The 15,198-nt window shown below is 35.8% G+C and overlaps 1 protein-coding gene across 44 annotated transcripts in view; it reads right to left on the minus strand.

The window, feature by feature from the left end:
• IRAG1 (inositol 1,4,5-triphosphate receptor associated 1) overlaps positions 1 to 15,198 on the minus strand; it is a 90,087-nt gene that overhangs the window by 52,901 nt on the left and 21,988 nt on the right. For 43 of the 44 annotated variants that reach the window (XM_074585986.1, XM_074585975.1, XM_074585948.1 and 40 more), the window contains one exon: positions 10,773 to 10,893. The gene's annotated coding sequence lies outside the window, so the exon portion shown is untranslated. Of the gene's footprint in view, positions 1 to 10,772; positions 10,894 to 12,815; positions 12,911 to 15,198 lie in introns of those variants that run through there. The other variant, XM_074585961.1, reaches the window with a different exon arrangement.

Raw genomic sequence — 15,198 nt, forward strand, 5'->3', positions numbered from 1 at the left:
GTAGAGACAGAAAGACCACTCTGTTACTGCTGAATTTAACAAAGAAATTCAATGTGCATTTTATTGGCCAAGCTAGCAATGGATGGGATGACTCTCCAATGAGGTATATTAGCTGAAACAGCAACAAATTACTCAGAGTTGTCTTTCCTCTTCAGCTAATTGGGCTAATTGAGACAGTTGTGAATTTCAAGGTGAAACCAACAAAGAGTATTTGATTTAATAATTTGAGGGATGCATAGATATTCTCTCAGATAGAATGATGTAGTAATTAAGACTGAGGTAAAATAAATACTCCAAACTCCACACTTCATGCAGAAATAGTGTGTTTGCACAGGAACTGTTCCATTAGGTATGCTCATGACATGTCTGTTCTTCTATATTATACAATAAAATATTCATTTGCATTCTTTAGAAGGGTATTTCATAAATGCAGACACAGTACTGATTTAAACCTCAATCATAAATAACATTTGGTGAGCTTTGTGAGATGAACCCTTTTGCATGCAGCCCCTGTTATGGCTTTCCATCCTTTGTTCAGATTTCTGATATGAATCAGTGCATGTTCCCAACTCCCAATGCAAACAAGTCCTTGAAATAAAAAGACTGAGGGCAGCTGAGTTCTGACTGAAACTTTTAATGGAGCAGTAAGTCATATTAGCATTACGACTAACTACACAGGGCCTTCAACCGATTACTTAAAATTAATGTTCTGCCTACTGTTCCCAATTTGAAAATATCAGTATCCCAGGAGGGAGACTTAATTTCAGGTAGCATTTTCAAGCTTCTCTCAGGTAATCTCTGACTGTATCTCCAACTGACACTTAACAGTCCGAGTTAAGTGTCATGATTCTCTCCTGCCCTTAGATGCCAAACTCAGCTACTTGGCCTGAACTGTAAGTAGTCTGATCAAGGAACAGAAAGTCTACCAGAAGGAGAATTCCCAGTGGCTGCAGTCTAGGACCCACGGCCAAAATTACAGGAGAAATAATTTGCCCTCGTTTATCTTTATTTGATATGTAAATGAGGTAGCTTCAGAAAAAATAAACCTGAGATCTTTATTTTAATGTGGGGAAAAGGGAGAAATCATACTGCTTAACACTTCAGAAAGAAGATATTTGCTGACTTGCACAAAGGATGGTCAGAATATGAAAGCAAACAGTTGTTTGTGAGAAAAGAAAAGCAAATTCCCATTTCCTGATCTCAAAGCTCTGCCCTTAGGCTTCATCGGAATCCAAAATGAGGGATGAGAGATTACTGCTAGTACAAAAAAACCACATAAATTCCAGAGCTGCCTTTCCACTATATCTACCACACGAAGTCTTTACCTAGAGAATTCCAGGACTTGGAAAACATGGTAATGCAAAAAAGTGACAATTCAACATTTTATTTTGCAGGTGCCCTTAGAGTAAAGAGCTCTCTTAGACCATCCACTCCAATAGTAGTTCAGTCATTCTATTGCTTGACTTTCAAGATATTAACACTGACGACTCAAAGAATTTAACCAGCTACTGCTGGTTTCCTCACTTTGAGGAAACACAGATGTGTACTGAACAGGAATTACATCGAAATCAGCATTTTCAAATGCGCAACATCAAAGCTAAGCTCCTAAAAACAGATTTAAGTGCATGAAGTATATAATTCCTCTTACTTTTAAATCCTTCTCAGCAGGATTTATGGGTATTCATATGAAAGAAAATGAGGCCTATTTTGGTTACTGGCTAGAGTTCTAGATGCAGGAGCTTTACAATTTGCACTCTAATTTGGAAACTATCCTCATTGGCGAGAAAGTATGGTAAGTCTGCTAGAAAGTATGGTAAGAAAAACAACACCTTTTCATTTTCTTTAGGAGCTACCAAATACAAAACTCTAAGTCTTTAAGGACAGATGGTTTGCTAACTTTATTTTTGCGTTTTCAATGATTGTTCTCCAAAACCAAGAACTAGAAAAGTTAATAATAAAGATCAAAGCTATCAGAATAAGAAAGGAATTTTTATGGATTGACTGGCATGTATTGTACCAAAAAGCCACATTTTTCTGGGTAATTAGTTCAGAACAGAGCTTTGAGGCAAACAACAGCTCTGCTCTTCTGGAATAGCACAAGCCGAATGTAGCAAAATGTTCCTCATGTCCAATTTGTCAAAATCTATCCCTGATAAAATTATTTAGCCAACACCATTCCATCACTGATTATATCCAGGAGTTCATCCAAAAACAATGTACCAGCTTTATGCACAATCTCATCTCATCAACATCTAAAAAAACCTACACTCACAGTTTTATCAGTGTTGCGCACATGGAGCCCCTAGCAAAAAAGTGAGCTTAAACTAGAGAATTACTTCTGCAGGGAAAGAGAATTCTAGACTTCCGAGTTTACATTTTACATACTATGTTTCAAAATTTTGACCTCAAAACCTAAAACGAAAATAAGGGAGGTGAGGAGTGGGTAAAAGGGGCAGAGTTACTCATGGAAGAGTCTTTAAAAGAGAAACAGGACATAACCATGCGTCAAGATTTGCAATAGAAATACAAGATCCCACTCCAGTTGTTCTTGGTCTCCTGTCTCTTCCAGAGTGCAACATCTCTATAATAAGAGCAAGTGAATAATGCACATACTTGCCTTCCAGTCACCTCAGTTTGCAACCAGCAGTTTAGCTCCAGATGCTAATGACTGAGGTTGTAGATATGTCCTGTTCCATTGTAGGTGCTAAAAGTTTGAGAACTCCTGGCAGAGGAGCAAGTTGTCACTGTGGGGGAGAAGCACTATTCACATCTTGATACTGAGCTAAATCTACAAGAGCTCATCTTTCTTAACCCTGTTTCATAGTGCTTTATCAGCTATGCTAGAATTCAATATTGCTATTGTCATCACTGTCTTAAGAAATTGTGATGTATATCTAATTATATTCATTTCATGACTTTATATATACATCAGACAAAATGGTATTCTGTGTTTGCCTACTTATAAACAATTTTTATACAATAAGTATATAGTCTGTATAGATTGAGATTTATTGTCTTACCATTTTTTATTCTTTCCTTATACTGAATAAACTAAACAAAGATGTATTAAAGTAATGGAATGTGGCTACTTTACTTTAAATTTAAAACAGTTGTAGAAAGTTATAGAATTAAAAAAATTCAATTATTCAAAAGATTAAAATATATTATGAAATAAAAAATACAACTCAAGGTAAAATATTTAGAAAATGTGTCTTAAAAGAAGATATAGCAAGTCATCGTAATTTTAACAATACCATAGAACTACACAGATAAGACTAATCTAAAACAGAATAGATGCTGAAATACCAGTGCTTCAAAAGCTTTATTATAAATCAAAGTTATGGGGTTTTAGAATGCCTCTGAACAACATTCTGGCAAATGCGGAGACAAAAAGCTACGTATTAACTACCTGAGGTAGCAGAGGGCAAATAAAAAACCTTATAAAGACTGAGATAAAGGCAAACAATATAAGCAATGGATGATGCTCATTCTTTCCAAACACCTCCTTCAATATTTTGATGCTGACCTTGAAGTGCTTTGCTATTCTGCCAAAACAAACCAAATCTCTCATTTGAGGACTGATTGCTTTATAATTTTATTATTACTTAAGGCTTTCATCCTAGTTCCTAACTTTAAGATAACAGCTGTCCTACATAAGAAATTAATGTAATATTTTATTACTAAATAGATTCAGATATGAGAATAATAAATTCACACAGGGCTGTTCAGCATTGCAAACTTTGCTATTTTGTTGGATTTCCTTACAGAAGTCAGCAAGCATTTTAATGCAAGCAAGTCATATTTTGAAAGACAGCTTTTGACAAAGTTCTCTACCAAACACCTTAAGGAAACTCTGCTCTCACAGGGCAAGAGGGAAAGTCCTCTTGCGTTTTAAGGAAGAAAACAAGGGGCAGGAGTTACATGTCTGCCTTTCTGCTGCAGAGATTGTATTCCCACAGGGGCTGTGGTGTTCAACGCAGTCATGAAGAATCTGGAAAAGAGGGTGTGTACAGCTGATTAAAGATGAGATGGGATAATCTGATCTAAAGCAAGCCAAGGCAATTTAAGAGATACTGAGCAACCGAGCAATAAAATGGCAGGTGAAATACACTGCTGAAAAATGCAAATCAATAAACATGGGGGAAAATAACCATAAAATATACTTAGCTAAATCAGAGCTCATCATTATGTTTTACCAGGCATGAAAAAGATCTGAGTCATTTTGGATAGTTCTCTGAAAATGGCATTCAGCAGCAGCCAAAAAGGCAAAAATCTTAAGAATTAGTAGGAAAGAATAGAAAACAACATAGATTATGAGGATACTATGCCCAAATCTTCAAAACAGTTCTAGTCACATCTCAAAAAAAAAAAAGCAACATAAGTACAAAGGGTACATAAAAGAAAGAATGGTCAGAAATTGCAAATTATTTCCACACAAAAAAGACTAGAGCATTTCAACTTCAAAAAGGGACACTTACGGACAGAAACAGGTTAGAAATTTTTAAAAATCATGAACAGATGGAGAGAGTGGCCAATTAATTATTTGCTCACAATTCCTCACAGGACACAAGTATGAGGGTGCCCAAAGCAGTTATTTGGCAATAGTTTAGGGACAAAAGATGCTCCTTCAGACAGTATATAATTAAATAATTGAATTTGTTATCACAGGAATTTGTAAAAGAATTGGAGTGAGTTCAAAAAGGGATTAGACACATTCAGAGGAGAGGTACAGTGGTAGTTATACAGCCTCTGTACCGGGAAAGCCCTAACCTGCAGATGGTTGAAAACAGTGAGGGTTAAAGAATCTTCCTGCTTTTGGCATGACGTAAACATAATCCTCATGTGGGATTAGGTGAATGGTTTGCATGATCTGGTAATGCAGTTCTAATGTTCACTGGTAGAAGCAGGTTCAATTTCTGAAAGAAATTGATTTAGAGAAAGGGAACAAAGGAAAATTGCTTTGATGCCCATTACGAGTAATTAGCAATGTTGAAGGAAGGGATGGATAGAACAACTGTTTTTCTTAAATTTTTCTAGCCAATACAAGACAGTACATGCTGAGACCACAGCCAGGACTAAGATCCTGCTGCCATAGGATGGTACTGTGCTGGATTCCTAAGTAGCCTTCTTGAAGAAGTAAATATGTCTCAGTCTGAAGAACGTCTGGCATCTCCCTGCTTTGTCACGTTTTAGATTCTTGCATATGAACAAACTTCAGATGTTTTTAAGAAGCTATTTGGGTGGCAGGCCACTGAAAGTATTTTCAGATCTTTAAGATTCATCATACAAGAAGTACTGGATTTCATAGGAGAAAATATAGTGAGCCAGCACTTTTCAAACTTTTCAGTCTTATGTATACATACACACAGTTGCTACCACACACACTAAATAACATTCACAATTTCATAGCTCTGTGAAGAAAACTTTGTTTCACTGCAATACTATTTAATAGAAGCGACAAGTGAAAACCAGTATAGAATCTTCTTCCTCTCCTTTCCCTGGAAGATCAAGAAACTGAGACTGGCATGAAGGCTTACACACCCCTTGATTACAAAGGATTACTGCCATTCTCCATCCTTTTTCCTTCTTATTATCTTAGCCAACCAGTTTCTTCCTTAGCTATCACTTATATTCAGTTGCACAGTGCTGCCTACGCTCCTGCTCCCAACACCTCACATGTGGCTGAGTCAGAAAAAAACATGAAAATAATCTCTTCTCAAATCTGTGGTACAAACTGGGGGAACATTTTAAGATGCTCTTCCAACTCCCACTGTTTTTCTCCCACAGAATCTATACCAGTAGAGTGCAAAGGAATAAATCAAACTCTCTGAGATAGAGGCTGGAAGAATCTCTTCTCTTTCTCCAATTAATATTTCTTTCTAGTTCAGCCAGTATAAAAATCAGGTCTCAGTAAGCAAGGAAAAAAAAAAGATTGGTCTCATATGATGGATGGCCTTCCCCCCTGAGGTTTTCAAATTTTGAAAAAGAAATCAGAAATACTATGTATCGGCCACATGATTTTACTACTCTAAAAGTTATTTCATACTGTAATTAATATTTCTGTTGTATACCTAGTAAGCAGAATCTATAAGAGAAATTCCACAAGGAGATTGCTTTAACACCAAAGAGATATCATTATAACTTTTCATGTGCTATTGCTAGATTCTACATCATAGGCTAACTGTACATAGACAACTAACAGTCCCTGCACAAGATCAAAGCAGACAGACTATATTTAATTCTTGTCTACCAAACTTTGTAAGCAACCTACTTTCTTTTCCAGTAATGAAAAGCACAATCAAAGCTTCCACTCACTACAGAAAGGCTTTGAAGAGACAGACTGTACATTTTGTTTGCTTCTAAACTTCCAAGTTTTCCCTGTTGCTGCAACAGTAAGGTAAATATTATGCCTTTAACCTTAGGGGGCCAGATCTTGCCCTCCTGTTGTAAGGCCTGCAGGACAGGACTAAGCAAGGAAAGCTTACTAACATCAAATTTTGGGAGTACAGACAAGCAAGGAAACATGATACTAAGCAGGGACTGACTCTTGTTGTTAAAGAGCTATTATGCTTCATGCATGGTCTCTGCATGCATATTCCACAATTATCTTCACCCAGAAGACAATTACTCAGAAAGCTGCAAGCACCTGTCTTTTGGGGTGGGGAAAGGGAAGCATCTCTTAATATAAGCACAATAATGGTCCATTAAGGAACTTAAAGTAATTCATAATTACTAAAATCAAAAAGCTGAAATTCTTACCCACTGACATCACCAGACCTTTGCTTGACTACTCAGGATATAGCTAGTATGAACATTTGAGGAAAAAAAAGTCAGATCTTGATAACAGACTAGTAAGGAACTGCAATACTGCCTCCTTTTCAACAATTTTAAATGAAACATCATGTTTTCTAGAAAATTATGTCATTTTCCATGCTTTTACCATATACTTGGGTTCTGTTGTCTAGTATTGCCCTTGTTATCTTGCAGAACATCTCCAGCTACATATCAAAGTGCATACTGGTAGCTACACCTGAAACAGCTCATGAAACTAAGTAAAGCTTTATTTTGAGAAAGAAACCAAACAAATCTTTTCAATCCTGGTAACAATGGTTTTAAAATTTATCATGGAAGAGAAGAGAAAAAGTGGAATAACAGTTAGTATTCATGTAGAATTGGTTTGGACAGGAATATGCTCTTCCAGTTCACTGCCTCTTCAAAGAAGTGGGTCAAACACAGGTTGTATTATATCTATATGGCACACAAAGTATAAATTTGTCAGTAGTGAGAATCTGTCCCACAAAACTGTAGCACTCCTAACATAATACTGATAAATGAGGTCAGACAGGGCTTGTTGACCTTTCTTGCATATGCATTCTCAAAATAGAAATTGCAAATTAATCTCTGAGGATAGAGAATAGCCTTACGTCACTAATTTATTAAAAATTATTTGCTTCCATTAGAGTTTTGCCATATTCCCTCTGTTTGGCTGTAAAAGGAAATTGTTTTAAGAATAATTCCATAAACTACTGCATAATTTTTATATATCATTAAAGCAACAGATTTATTGTAAGGGAAATCGATGTAATTTCAGTCTACCTTTTGTGATTGCTTCCATACTCAGTTTTACAAGTATGCCTTTTCTTATTTAAAAGATTTTATTCCAGTTCTTATCTTTGGCCCAGGGGGCAATTGTTATGAAATGTTACTCATCATCTTTATCACAGATGTATTACAAGTTCAAAGCTTCTGTGATACAAACAGAACACTTTAGTATTGAGCATTTAAAATGGTATATTTTCTTCCAATTAAAAATCATTAGGATTGAGAATTTTATCTAAACAAAATATATCTACACACGTTTGCTACAAAGTAGGAGCAAAATATAACTTCTTCATTTTGTCACTAAGAGGACAATTTATTCAAGGAAAAAGAAGAGGGTTTTGAAACTTTTTTTTACTTTGGCACATAAAAAAGCATTAGAGAACTTTTCAAAAGACAAACGATTTTTCCAATATCCAAAAGTTAAATTATCATCTCAGTATCCCTCTTCCCCATGAAGCTCTCGTGTTCGCAGTTTTGCCTTAGAAATTGTATTTTGGGACCCATTATGAAACTTTCTCCAGTTTACTTATATCGCTTTGTCAATTCAGTTAAAGCAAAGTGAACACTAGCTTTACATTAGTCCTATTATAGTTATTAGAGTTGATATAAAGAAAGCAAAACTTAATAAGCTGAGGAAGTGATTTTATCCTTACAGACAATGCAAATCTGCTTGTACTTGTCAACTGACAATGCTGTTTTCATTCAAAGATTCATTAATTTGGTTATAGCTGGATACAGTTGCTAAATACTGATCTAAGATTTCTTTCAAATGTTTCTACCAAAATCAGTAACACCAAATTTGATGTTCTTGTCAGGTAAGGAGCAAGAGAAGAAAGAGCCTAAAACTACTCCATTCTGTACATCAACTTCAAGAAAAGTATTATTATAATACCACTTGCCTTCAACAGATTGAGAGGCATGAGAATATGTATAAAGGGGACCTTTCATGGAGACTTATTTTTATCCTAGGGCCATTTGTCTCCCTAAATTTTCTGGTTGGTTGGTTGGTTTGTTTTTTTGTTTTTAAGCCACCTTAAGTTCCTGCCCAAAATTCAGGAACTCAGTTTAGTCTGTCTGAATTGCACTCTGGAGGAACCTCTCTCTTCCCAGCTGACTGCAGGGGAAGCCTGCGGAGACAAACTTCATTAGGCTAAAATTAACCTTCTTTTATATAACCCCCTTTCCTGAAGTGACTTACTTCAGATTACCTTCCAAACAAATTGCTTGGGGCAGGGGAAGGAACAGTGGGCTAAAGAGAGATAGCTTCTATCCTTCTCTTAATCCTTAATTTTATTGGCTAAGAAATTAAATTGTTAATAATTATAATCTTAATTCTCTTTATTAGTCTTCTCTATTATCCAAATCCCAGGCTGTAGTTATTGGGAAACCATCTTCCCAATAGTTTTGCCTCACGAATTGAAAGAAATAAGAAAACTAGAACTAGAGTTACTAGGTTTTCTATAAACACGTAATGCATGTTCTGCTAATCTTTTTTCATATCCTTCCTTTATTTCTTCTCTATAATATGTATCAACTGACTACAAACAAGTAACACTTGCCAAGCTAGCTTAACAAACAAGGTATATAATGTCTCTATCTATGCAAAAAAAATATAAATTTAAATCTATGATACTGTTTGATCTGCGTAAATAAGATGATGTCAAATTGTGTTGAATGTGTTTCTAAGGCATGTAAAGATTTTTTCCAACACAAACTTTTTTGTTGTTGTTAATGTTTCTTAGTTAGAACAATGTTTATTTTAATTTCCATGGTGCTTAATGGCAACCCACAAATTAATTTTCTAAGTGTTCCCTACAAGTGTTTTGTTTTTAACTCTCTAGGAGAAAAAAAAGTATATTTTTACAGAACAAAGAGGATAAAGTTACTAACTGAACATGCCATTTTTGTGTTTTTGTTAACGGAAATATTTAAATTTAAAGTAGAGCCAGCTATGATTTTTTTCCAAAATTCTCATTATTCAGTTAACTCAGAAATGATTTTCTGAAGAAACAACAGAAACTAGAAGATAAATAAACAGGGCAAATACAATACTTTCCATAACAATTCATTTGCCAACCTGAGCGAATGGTACCACACTTTGCTGTCACCCATGTGAGAGAAAATCACTTCAATTCTAAATCCATGTTAAGTGTGCTTTTGAACTAAGTTGAAGCAAAAAGAAAATTTCATATGGCTTGTTTTAGTTACAACCAATACCCTTTCAAAAGACCTATTTAAGAACCTCAGAACATTCAAAATACTAACAACATAAATTCTTCAGCTTTTTCAAAGAAACACTTGCTAATATAGCTAAGATTTACCACTGTGAAGAAAAAATTATCATTCCAATCCACTTAAGTGAAACCGGCCTCTGTATCTCACTTCTTCACCTGAACTTGCATTTTTTCGCATGTTGGTATTGTGTAATACTGCTTCAGAATAGGTCCTAATTATTAATTCACTATAGTAGAACTCATCATGTTATCTAATAGTAGCTTCTAAACTAAATCTCACTTTTGTCACATACCCAAACTATACTGCACTTTCTGTTAGCAAGAACACAGTTACATACTGAGTTTTATGTTTTAACTTCCACCCCTGAACATCCACCTAGGCAGAGCACTGAACTCAGTGGGAATTATGTTTGATCATTATGGACAAAAATATAGCTTTTGAACATTAGTTAGGCAACCCACCAATGATTTTTATCTTCTAGTTCATTAACTTCAGTTTCTGATCTGGACTGCAAAGGATTAACATTTTCTCAGACAGTAAGCTATCACTGTTGGCCTCAATAGAAGAGTTATGAACACAGAAATTGGTCTTACGTAAATGTTTTCTTAGCGTTCCAGATCTTCTCTATAGCTTTTATACTATAACTTTTATACCATAACTTTTATACCATTTTTTAATTAACAATTTAATTAAAATTCGTTTACAAAGAGCACTTTAAAAACTAGCAAATGGCCAACATGCATGTTAATCAACCAAAAATTGACTGAAATATTTTTTAAAAATTGTCAGAATAACTAGTAGATGACCTATATAAATCTTATATGCACAAGACGCCAGTTAACTTCACTGGATGAGACCTGCAAATGAGAAATTAGCCCAACTATTTCAAATAACCAAAGTAAAATTTAAAATGCAACCAGAAAGCTAAATATTACCTATCAGAGGAATTTAAGGTCTGGAACTGTCATGGTCAGCATAGTGCTCCGTAGCACAAATGAAGAAAGGATAGTGAAAATTCAGTAGGCTGATGGTTGGAATGCTGTAGGCAGGATCTTCCTGTTTTAAACATAAAAAGAAACAAATTTAATGTTATCTAGATAGAAAAGGGGATTTTTGTTTGTTCAAGCAAAACAAACAACTCCTCCCAAACAGATGATCAAGCAAAAAAAAGAGAACAGGATGCTACCACAGGTTAATTTCTTTCAAATAATCACAGAATAACTAATCAGTGACTAACAGAAATAAAGCATGTAGTCAGTTTGCTTAAGAACAAATCTTATTCTGAACATCTTATTAAGAACATCTTATTCTGCCATTTTTTATTGAAGTTAACTTCAACAAAAAGGGCCTCTAGGAATTTCTAAAGTGAACTGAAGGATGTTAGAGGAGGAGTTCTTTAACAAGATTACCATCTTTTTTTGGTTTTGTGAGCATCTGTTAGTGTTGCTGGCTTTCCCAGTGTTATTTAAAATCCATGAAATCAAGAGGGGGGAAAAAAAAAGTGAAGCACACCTGATCTGACCCATAAAAACAATATTTGCATATTCCAAGTAATCTTCAGAGAAAAAGTGAAGTCTTTTGCTGTATATTTTCAAGAAAAAAAATAAATCTATGACAGGTGATTAAAAGGCTACCTAAAGGAGAAGGTGCAAGTGAGCAGTGTCCATGATGTGGAACTCCTGGAGTTTTGTCAGCCTTAAAGCTTGCGTACTGACCTCATATAGGCACAAACAAAGGGACATCATTAATGGTGAAACTACTTCAGCTGCAAGGAAATTTTCAGAGAACGGACTTTCTTGATCCTCAGCTGCCTTCTCCAAATGACCAGAAAGCAGATGAGGGCTGCTGTCTCTGGATATTACTTTATTCTCCCTGGCTGAGCTTCAAAACATCTGTTATATAAGGGAAGTCTAATTAGAATTGCTGCCTCTACCCGGCTGGATGACATTTATTCTCCATGGGAAGAACCTGTCCGCTAACAACATTCCCATGAGTCTGACTGACATGCTTTAAGAGCAGACTGAGTAGAGTCTATACCCTGTTCTCAATGTCTGCAGAAACCTCAGATCTTTTCCCTTTAGGCATTGCATCCTTGATGGAAAAATCTGCAAAATAGATGAAGGTCTGTTTTAAAATCTAACAGTGCTCTGCACTGCTTTGGAAAGATGACAAACATATGGACTGCTACCAATTATTAGAACTTAGTGTGAAATCACAGGAGAATTATCAGCATGTAGCTTTCATTATCTGTTTCACACATATTTGCAAAAGTTTTCCAAAATAAAGTTAAGATATCGGTGCAAAAACAGTTAGTTTTTTAACATATTCTTCTCTACATTCAGAAGCAAGTTGTTTCTAAGTACATCAGCTGAGAAAACCTGTTCTTCAGGTATTTTATTTTAATGATTTTGCATCTTATCTCCTTCATCATAATAAGCTCACTTGTCCCCTAGTCTCCTGCCAGCATGGAGGGACAAGAGGCAGCATTTAAGCTTCACACATGCCAGGTTGCCAGCTGGCAGATCAAACAGAATCAATTATGATTTCAGCTCACAGTGGTGCCTCTCCCCCTTAGCAGCACTCAGTTGGGTCTCTCCTCTCACCACACCACTGATTTTCACTTATAGGAACGTAATACTTTTGAGACCCTCTCTTGCCAAATTCAGCACATTAGACAAGTTCAAAGGCTACTGGGAGGGAATGAAGGGAGGGCAGGGAAGAAGAGGGAAGGACAGTTGGCTGACACCCAGAATAACAGCACAATCTTTATTCCAAGGAAAACAAGACCAAAAATAGATTTTGGAAGGAATAAATACACAGCTAACACTTAGAGAAGGCTAGTGGACAATATATAATGAAAAATAACAAACAACCATATAATTATTTTTTTCTTGTAAAAAGCTTATGTAGCCATGCTGTCTATTCTACTCTCCCCTCTTCCCCCCTGCACTGCAATAACTTTTGAAGCTGGTGATCACCTTTAACCAAAGCTGACCCAGGGAATGGCATGTATCAGACAGTTTGCATTTCCATGGCAGATGCAAATTCAGGGGTCCAGCATCTGAAAAGGAGACTATACAGAATAGCTTTGAAATATAGAATAAACTGATGTCATAAAAATCATGGTGATGGTGCTATTCGTATGGGACACAGTTCTAAGGAAAATCAGGTTTCTGTATTTCAAGTATTTGACAGTTTCATGAAATAAAAAAGCTACAGTTTATAACTTCCACACATCTCCTCCCATTGCCTTCTCTCCCTCCCCAATTAGGTTATTCATATAACCACAGGTTGTCAACAGTAAAAGTTACATTATTGTAAATGAAGCATAGATGTGCTAATTTTACAGGCACGCTGTATGTAACCACAGAAGCACCTCCCAATCTTGACATAAAAGATAAACACTGGAATTCTAAGAAAAATGTAATAAACAAGTATCAATAAATATTTATGGATCTAACATTTGGACTCCTCTATGAGATCTGTTCAAAAAAACCCAAACAAACCAAAACCGCGATCAGTCCTGTTGACATTTTTGTTTAAGAACAAACCCATTTAGAAGGTGATTTTCCAGCACCCCATGCAGAACAGTTGAGAAGAAAAGTAAACAAAGAATCTGTATAGAGGAAGAAAAAAGTGCATGCTTCCATGTGCATGGAAGTTTGTGCAGCTATAAAGCTACAAAATGTCGAATTTCTCAAGACTTAAAAAAAATTTGAAAATTAAATCCCAAAGATGCTCAAAATTTCTTACAGAGAAATACTGTAATGAAGTTGCAAATACAAGCTAATCTGTAGTAGAATTGAGAGAGCTGCTATTATCTATGCAACACTGCAGCTCTTAGTTTGAGAAAAGCTATAAGCCATGTATAGGGTAGTGGTTTCTTCAGACTTTTTACAAAAGTAAAGTAGCCCAAATGTACTTAGAAGTATTGGAGGATTTAGGTGTGCCCTCAAACTACAGAGTACCAAAGTGCCTCTAAGAATCACTTCAGCTATATGTTTACCAGCATAGTGAACCTTGAAAAAGAACATTAATCACTATCTAACGACTGAAACAAAAAGTAAAAATGGGTATTTCTACTACTGATACATTGTTGATATCAGATCTCTCAATTGGATTGGACTTCAAAGCATATGTTAAGGAAAACACTTGAAATAATTATCTGACTGTTGTGGGTTACCATATTCAAACTAAACAGCACACTGTTACGCAGTTTGAGCCAATCTCATCTGAACCTTGAGGATTCTTCAAGCAATTAGGAATAAAGAGAACAGAACAGTTATATTGCTTTCAAACAAGGTCGAATTTTTCCAAGTCCTTTTTGCTTAACTTGTTCCTCCTCAGTAAAAGAGAGAACAAGGCACAGAAATGACTGAAGTAACAACTGAATTCTGCAACTGAATTTATAGTCGCCAAAATAACATGCCTTCCTTTACTTGCTATGTTTTATGAAGGAAGTTGAATTTCCTGCTCTGTTCAAGAAGCAACTGAATTTTCAAGGCTTTGAACCCCAGAGAGATGCTAAGGATTCCATTAGCTATTATTTCATTTCTTTTCTCTTTGATAGCAGGGTTCCCATAGCTGCCTCAGGAGCAAGGGCGTTTCAGACTGACTATTGTAACATTACACAGAGGAAATCTTCACAGCCTGATGCGCTCTGTATGCGGATTTTCACACTTAATATCATGGGACCGGAGGAATTCTTAAAGGTCAAGATTTTAAGCAACTTCTCGTGCAAGGAAATGGGAAGTTGCTCCAAGTATTGAACTCTGGCACAGAAGTCAGGAAGAAGCAACTGAATTAAGTAGGGATCCAACTTTGACACAGCCACTTTGGGATTTATACAGTTAGGCCACATTTTGCTCACCGATAACAACACAGGGCACCTGGAACTATGTGGCAGCTCTGCCCTCTAATATACTGAACATCTTTGTCATATTCTTAGTCCCACAATCTCCCTGTCCCAGAAAGGGCTGGTAATGCACTATGGTAATTCGTACATGATTTTTGAGATTTTTATTGCTATAGCAACTGAGTGTAGGCATTTAAACATAGCAACAGACTATTTATAGACTTTCTTGGATGTCAAAATGGCATGTTGTTTTATTTTCTAAGCAGATGCTCAGAAGATAAGTACACAAGATGACTGTACAGTACCCATCTTCAAAAGGAAGAAAAAAACCTCCCAACTTCACAACCTCTGAATCATATAAACAGGCAGATAAGCGTAGGGCATTTTAAAGGACTTTGTTCTGAGAAAGCATATCACTAACTACTACCTGAGAACAAGACTAGGCAAAAAACTTTGTTGATTTGTACCTATTTTGCAAAAAGATGTGCAAGAAATTTACAAGGTCC

This window comes from Larus michahellis, chromosome 4, assembly GCF_964199755.1.
Source record: "Larus michahellis chromosome 4, bLarMic1.1, whole genome shotgun sequence".
NCBI lineage: Eukaryota > Metazoa > Chordata > Aves > Charadriiformes > Laridae > Larus > Larus michahellis.